This window comes from Phaethon lepturus, unplaced genomic scaffold (genome assembly GCF_000687285.1).
Source record: "Phaethon lepturus isolate BGI_N335 unplaced genomic scaffold, ASM68728v1 scaffold15815, whole genome shotgun sequence".
NCBI classification, from domain to species: Eukaryota; Metazoa; Chordata; class Aves; order Phaethontiformes; family Phaethontidae; genus Phaethon; species Phaethon lepturus.
This window is the reverse complement of record NW_010538517.1, coordinates 106,873-113,969: the sequence shown is the minus strand read 5'-3', so window position 1 is coordinate 113,969 and position 7,097 is coordinate 106,873. Positions and strand designations below refer to the sequence as shown.

General features: G+C 33.7%; 1 protein-coding gene across 2 annotated transcripts in view; it reads right to left on the bottom strand.

Annotated features, from left to right (window-relative positions):
• FGF7 (fibroblast growth factor 7) overlaps nt 1–7,097 on the bottom strand; it is a 30,382-nt gene that overhangs the window by 1,701 nt on the left and 21,584 nt on the right. The window lies entirely within an intron of this gene.

Sequence of the window (7,097 nt, the reverse complement as noted above, 5' to 3'; positions counted from 1 at the left end):
GTGTAAACCTTAGAACTTGCGAGTGATAGAAAACAGACCACAGTGTCTTAAATAAGATAAAGTATTTGCTTGACCTTTGTATGCTTTTATGACTGATTGATTGGAGCTGTAAAGATATGTGTATTTGAAAATCATTAAAAGCTGCTCTGAGAACTTATTTATTCAAAACCAGAAAACATTTAGAGTTGTTTTCTGTAAATTACTTTATTTTCATCCTGCTGATGTATATCTGCAATAGCTTTCTGTAGTCACTCACACATTTAAGTTAACTGCAACATAAAAAATATTCTAATGTTAATTAAAAAAACCAAAACCTGAGCAAAGGCGGGAGGATGGTGCAAGTTATTAAGGAATACAAGGTTGTTTTCAAGCTTAGATATTATTATTGTTGTTTTAAGCAATAGTTTAGACTTCTGAGTCTAAGCCATTTTCTTCCATATTGAGTCACCTACAGAAATGTGTGCAGTAGCATCTGTACTGTGACTCGTTCTCCAAAATGGGGTCTTTCAGAGCCAGCCAACTCCAGGCAAATTCCAATAGCTAAGCATGGCGGAGAGAAGTGAGGGAGCGGGTGAGAGAGGCTCGTGTTAGATTGTTACCTGAAAGATGACCTTCCCCATGAACAAAACATTTCCTTTTTTTCTCTTTCAAGTTTGTATTGAATCTTCATAGCCACCACACATAATAATAATTTTTCATTAATTAGTTTTTTAGAAAGGCATGAAATATCTATGCTATTTCTCCTTGCCTGTACTTTTTTAATATTCTGATGTCCTTTGCTTTCTTTACTGTTCTGCTTTGCTTTCTTCCTTGCTTTTACTGATGTATCACTCCTAGCCTGTATTGCTTACTTTTTTCTTCCTATTTTTCCTACCAGTAGAAGTTACCTCTTCTCATGGTGTGTGCCCTGCTGGACGTTCACCTCTGAACACTTAATATTTCTGTACTGCTCTATAATGCTAAGCCAACTTTAAGTGAAGCTTTTAGAATTCTTTGACAAGTATCACTGCTGCAGGCCTAGCAACAATTTTTACAAAGGGTAATTTCTAACTGAAACTTACAAAAATTGTATTAACTTTCATTTAAATTTCACTTTAGAAAAACCACAGTAAGGCTGAAAAACAGATGAACATCTGCATCTAGCCAAACAAAGAACATAACAGTGCAAGGGATCTCTGGGTCATCAAGTCCAGTGCTCTGCTAGCCTGGGAATTGCATCAGATAATTCTCTTTTCATAAACTTTGCCAATACTAAATTGGAGTTGTTATTTCTTTGCCCCCAGTGTTTCCGCCGAAGGCTGTTCCAGAGTTTGATTTATTTTAATGGCTAGAGACTCTGTAGTAATTTGCAATCTGCATTTTTTCAGCGACAGCTTATATCCATTTGTTCTTTTGCCTGTGCTGGCCATTAACTTAAGGAGAGGGTTTTTTTAAAATCTGTGTTTGAGTTTTCTATTTATACAGAATTTAAAAAATGAAAGATTCAAAATGACTTTTTAAAACAAGTCATGCTAATAGGAGTTGAGATTTCCTTGAGTAAGCTGATGTTGGCTGAAGTTACAGTAGTAACAACTACTACTACTTTTTAAAAGGAAATGCCAAAAGCTTTTGTCCAAGGTAATATTTTTAGAATTTTTACATTATTTTTTACCTTGGGTTTTTTCCTGAAGTATATGGTGACATTCATACTAACTCATAGGAATTATTTTATTTTGGGTTTGGGTACTTGTTTTTCTACTTTATTCTCAGTTGAGACATAAATGTCTTTAATGTACAAACTTTATACTATCCATATAGAATATGGTATAGGACAGAAATTGTGGATGTAAAAATAGTTTATAAGGCTCCTGTATAGCAAATCTGAACGGCAAAATAAAATGTTATCTATCAAAGTTATATTCCACTTATAATTTACAAGGCCACTATGTGTGACAGATTTATTGTATTCAGATCTTTACACGGTTTTTCATCTTGTTAAAATACCATTATGCATAAAACCCAATGCATTTTAATTAAAGACAGATGATTTGAGATTCATAAATTATGAATAATTATGTATATTCAGTACTATTTACTGTATTATTATGTGCTTTTCACAATTTTAAGCAATTATGTACCCCCAGAATTAGGGCTAGCACTCACATAAATAACATTTGACACCCTGACTCAGAGGTGATATGAAATCCAAAGAATGTTTTAGGTCTTTGAATGGCACTTTTGTAAAGATACTCTGTCTGTGCATCTCTCCATAAAGTTAAGTAACGGAACACCATATAAACTCTACAATGACTATGTCACAATAAAAATGTTGTAATATTTGCAATGTTAAAGAGAAAGAAAAAAGACAGCAGAGAATTCAGTGAAAATAGAGCTTGTGTGTTCTTGATTCTTTGCTCAGAACATGTCTATCTCACAATTAAATGGCCTATCATAAACCGCATGTGCTTGTTTTTCTGTTCGCAGTTTTAGATCATGTCTCATCTGTTCGGATGTGTCTTAATGTATCCCTGAAGGAGGAACAAAGCATTAATTTTTCCCTTTTCAGCAAAGCATATATGTGATTTAGGCCTCTGAGGCAGCCTCTCACATGCACTTTTGTATTTGGTGTGCAAGTGGTTCATCACTGAGTTCCTCTCTTTATTTTAAGGCCTGTGACAGAAGTTCCTTAAGCAATAAGACAGCAAACTGTAAGCTCTCTTTTCTTCTTCTGGAGGTTGTGCACCAGTAATTCTTCTGTTCATTTCAGAAATGTAGTATTGCTGCAATTCATTGCATATTTTTTTCTTTAAATAAAATATATAAGAAATGGAAACATGATTTTTAGCGAACTGGGAAAAGTAAGGCTTTACTGTGTAGTTAGAACTGTGATAGCTGATTTTAGCTGACAATTTGGTTTATGATCTTTCAGTATATATTTGTTTGTATGGAACTCACTTGTTAATTACAAAATGTCATATACATACATGAATTTAAAATTTCTTCCTTTATGTACAGAAACTGTGGGAAGACACTATTAATGTTGAGAAGTCATACACTGAAAGTTCATTAGTTTATCAGTGTCAGGATTGCAGTTGTATCACATGCTTAAATTTAGTATCCAATATCAGACGTCTCTCACAGACCAGGAAGAATGATTTTTGAGTAATATTCAGTTTAATACAGACAGAGATTTCAGTACTTTAGCTGTTTTACAAGGTGCTTCTGAACATACAAGATTTATAAGGTGACCAGGTTCTTCCCTCACACCTATTATGCACTGCGTAATCCTCAAAGCACAAGTTCTTTGATGAACTAGTTAATGGAATCTTTGACACTTATAAACACCATAATCTCACTGTGAAAACACCTAAACTACTTTTCTATTTTTTTAATACTCAGCTTGATATATAAACACTCAACACAAACTTTGAGGTTAAAGAGACATGTGGATAATGGAAATCACTGTCTCTCCCAATTATAATTTTATAACATATTTAAATATAAAAATGAGCTTTGATATTATATCTCAATTATAGCACCAAAGCAGGACATTCCTAAAGATATACCAAAGAATAAATTAATAAATCCATAATATAGAGAAAGTAAATTTTATTTTTCCCTCTCTCTTTCATTTCCTTTGAGTATCTCTATTAAAGTCAAGATATCACATTATATTACACTATATGACATTATAGTCTTATTGGTCTGTCTTTATTTTGTATGTGTGCCTGGTACTCAATCACTGTAAGAGAAATTACATAATGGTAAAGAGACACTAGGATGTGTTGCTGCAGTTAGGAACCTAATCCATCAGTAGGTGTCAAGATGTAATAAAACTGTTTAGCCAGAATTTTGGCCAACTGCAGATATTTCCTGTTTCTTCCATACTTTCTGTAATCATCTGCTACTGGCGATTCTTGCCAACAGGATGTTGGGCTAAATTAAATTTGTGTCTGAGCTGATAAGCTTATCCTTATGCTCTTAGTGTATAGGTTTGTTATACAGTTGTGACTGTTACATTTACCCAAGTGTGTGAATGGGATCTTATTAGTTAGTTTGGTTTTAAAAAAAACTAAACCTCTTCTTTTTTCCCTTCTCTTTTGTTTTGAAATTCTGCATCATTGCAATGTCTTTAATAAGACTAGCCAGGAACAACATTTGGTGTTCTGGAAAGTAACCCAATAATCTCATTTTTCTATAAATGCAGGAAGAGTTTTGTTTCTGAGTAATTGATGGTATTAAAATCAACAACAAAATTGTATAGACTCTAAAGATTAGCTTTATAGGGTTGGTAACCTGAGTTAAGCAAAACTCAACAAAGCTATAGTGTCTTTTCTAGTATACCATTTTTGACTGCCTTTAAGACGTGAACTGAGTTAAAATATGTTTGTTTCATTGCTCCTCTACTGTGAACCTAAGTGTAGCTGACCTTCAGTGTTCATGCTAATTCTTGTTAGCTGATTCGTTGTAAAGAGGTAAATCTCTATATCTGTAGAAAAATGGTAATAGAAGTAAACCTACTATGTTTTGTTATGTTTGTAGGCCATTTATACATAAGGGCAAAAATTCTGTCCTCATTAAAGTGAATAGTAAGATTTCTGCTAACCCAGTAGATCCAAGATTTTATCCCTAAGGTATAAAAAGGTATATGCAGTGAGGCAGGAGAGGTATAGTAAGCTGAAATCTTTCCAGAAAAAAACCCACACAAACAGAGAAAAATGCTGAACAGATGCACGTGAGGTTTGTCTGTGCCCATTTCTAAGTGTTAGTTTATCTAGCACCAGATACTTCAGAGACATGATAAAGAGCTAAAATCTACAGTCAGAAATTCTACTAAGGAAAACCTCTTCTCCGCAGTCTAATAGTATACCATTCCTTGTCTTATATTAGCAAGTCCATTCTTACGTGCTTCCTTTTGAAGTAAAAAGTTCTAATTCTTTCAATGCCTATTCGTGAAAAGAAAAAAGTCACCAAGCTAGGATGGGAAAGAGAAAATTCTTATGTGTAGATTGTTTCATTTAAATACTCTTTTAATACTCTAATAACCAAAATTGAGGTAAAGACATGCATAAATTGCTAAGATGCTGAAGATGAGAAGTTCAGAAGGCCAGACTTCAACAAGGTCTTAAAAATTCTCGGTTTAAAAATGAAAATGTAAACTATTTTTTTCAGTTACTTTATCTAAAGCATCGACATAAAAGTTCAGGAGAAGTTTTAAAGAAGACTTGAATATACCACAAAGTAACTGGGAAAGAAATCAGATTAAAGCCCAAAAGAGAAAAAAAAAAAAGACCTGAAAATGGGCATACAAAATTGAAAACAACTGTAATTTCTATAATATCAGCATGAAATTCCAAACAATTTTATATGGTTGCATGGTCAGTGTATCAAATGTAGCTTAAAATTCCTGTAGTGAATGAAGTTTCCTACAGAGCTGAAATTCTGTCCAGTGAGTAAAAGACACTCAGCTGACATGGGCTATAATTTCTCTTTAGAAGATGACGACTACGGATGCAGGCAGCAGTCTTTTAACCACCTGGTGCAAATTAAATAACAGACAGTTCATATAGATCCAGTAGGAAAAAACCAAAGAAACAAAACAATCCTTTACATTGACACAACAGTTTTAGTGAGTGAAATATATATTGGTTTTTGGAAACAATTTGCATAACAAATGAGGTGAGTTTCCTGGCATTCTGGTCTAGAATGACAGTTGCTCAGTACTCTGCAAGTAGACACTTTTATGTCTGGGCTTATTCCATGACTGTGGCCTGGGAGACAGGACATTACCTCGGGCTGGAAATTTGTGTAGAAAAATTGGCGTTTAGCTACATCATTGGTACAAAATTGAGCATTTTCATGTGAGATAGTTTTTTCCTGGCAAGTGGTATTTGATAATTTTCTTTTTAATCACCTGATATTAAGTATCTTCTTCTGATTTAATTAATATTTTCACATTAACATTGTCATCTTTTTATTTGTTAAACTTTTTTTGCTTTTACAACACAATATTACTGTGACATTTTATTTGTTTTAGCAGTTCTTTGCTTTTATTGCTATGCAATATGTTTGCAGATTATATTAAACTAATTTCTAACTGCATGCAGCCATAGATGAATAGGCAGAGTTTCTTTGTATTTGCTCATAATATCCTCAAATAACGATATTCTATCTATAACAAAGTAGTGAGAGCTTTGTGATTTAGCAAAATCAGGGCGTTTTGTCTTTAATCATTTTGCAGCCAAGAGGCTGAAAGAGTAATTGCAGTTCGTGCTTCTGAGAGCTGTAAGGAAATCATTAAGTGCAGCACATTACTGAAGACCCAGCAGGTGGTAACAACCTGTCCAATGGGTCTTTGGAAGAGGAGAGACAGCAGAACCACCGAGCTAGATATCTTTTGAGACGCTAGGGATCTGCCCCAATGTGCCGGGTGATAAATTTTGGAAGAAGTTTTAAAGTACACATTGTGTTCAGTCCCTCATCAGCTCGCTCTTTTTCCAAACATTTCATATGTTGCCAATATCCTAATAATAACTATCTCATAACGTTTCTGGTCACTGCTCCTCAATTTATTAGTATCAGAGTTTCTGTAGACATTAATTCAAAGAGAAATTTTGACATCCATTACATTTTTAATCAAAGCTGACGGCAATTTAATCCCAGTATTTTTCTGTTCTGTCAGGTACATATGTTATGAGAAAATGTTTAAGGGTAAGATGGAAACTGCTAAGTAGACCTCTGTAGTATTCTAAATGCTGAAAAGATGGGAAGAAGAAGAAAAGGGAAGGTATGTTTTTTAAGGAAAGAAAAGCAAAAGCGAATGTCCAGAAGCTAGTTGTTATTTTACATTCTTATTACTTCCTTTTAAAAAAATAGCTAGCAGATAATATATCTAATGCTGATTTTAAAAATATTCTAAATGTTTTACAACACCAAATTTTGTGTGATATTTACAGCACTTTATTTCTTGTGGCTTCTCTACGCACTGAAGTTGAAAAAAACAGTCTGTTGCTGATTTTTAGGGGTAAGGAGGCTGGCACTTACAGTTAAGCACTTGTGAGGAACGTTTTTGTGAAACACCCTTTCCTAGGCAGAATTGTCTTAAGATAAAATATGTG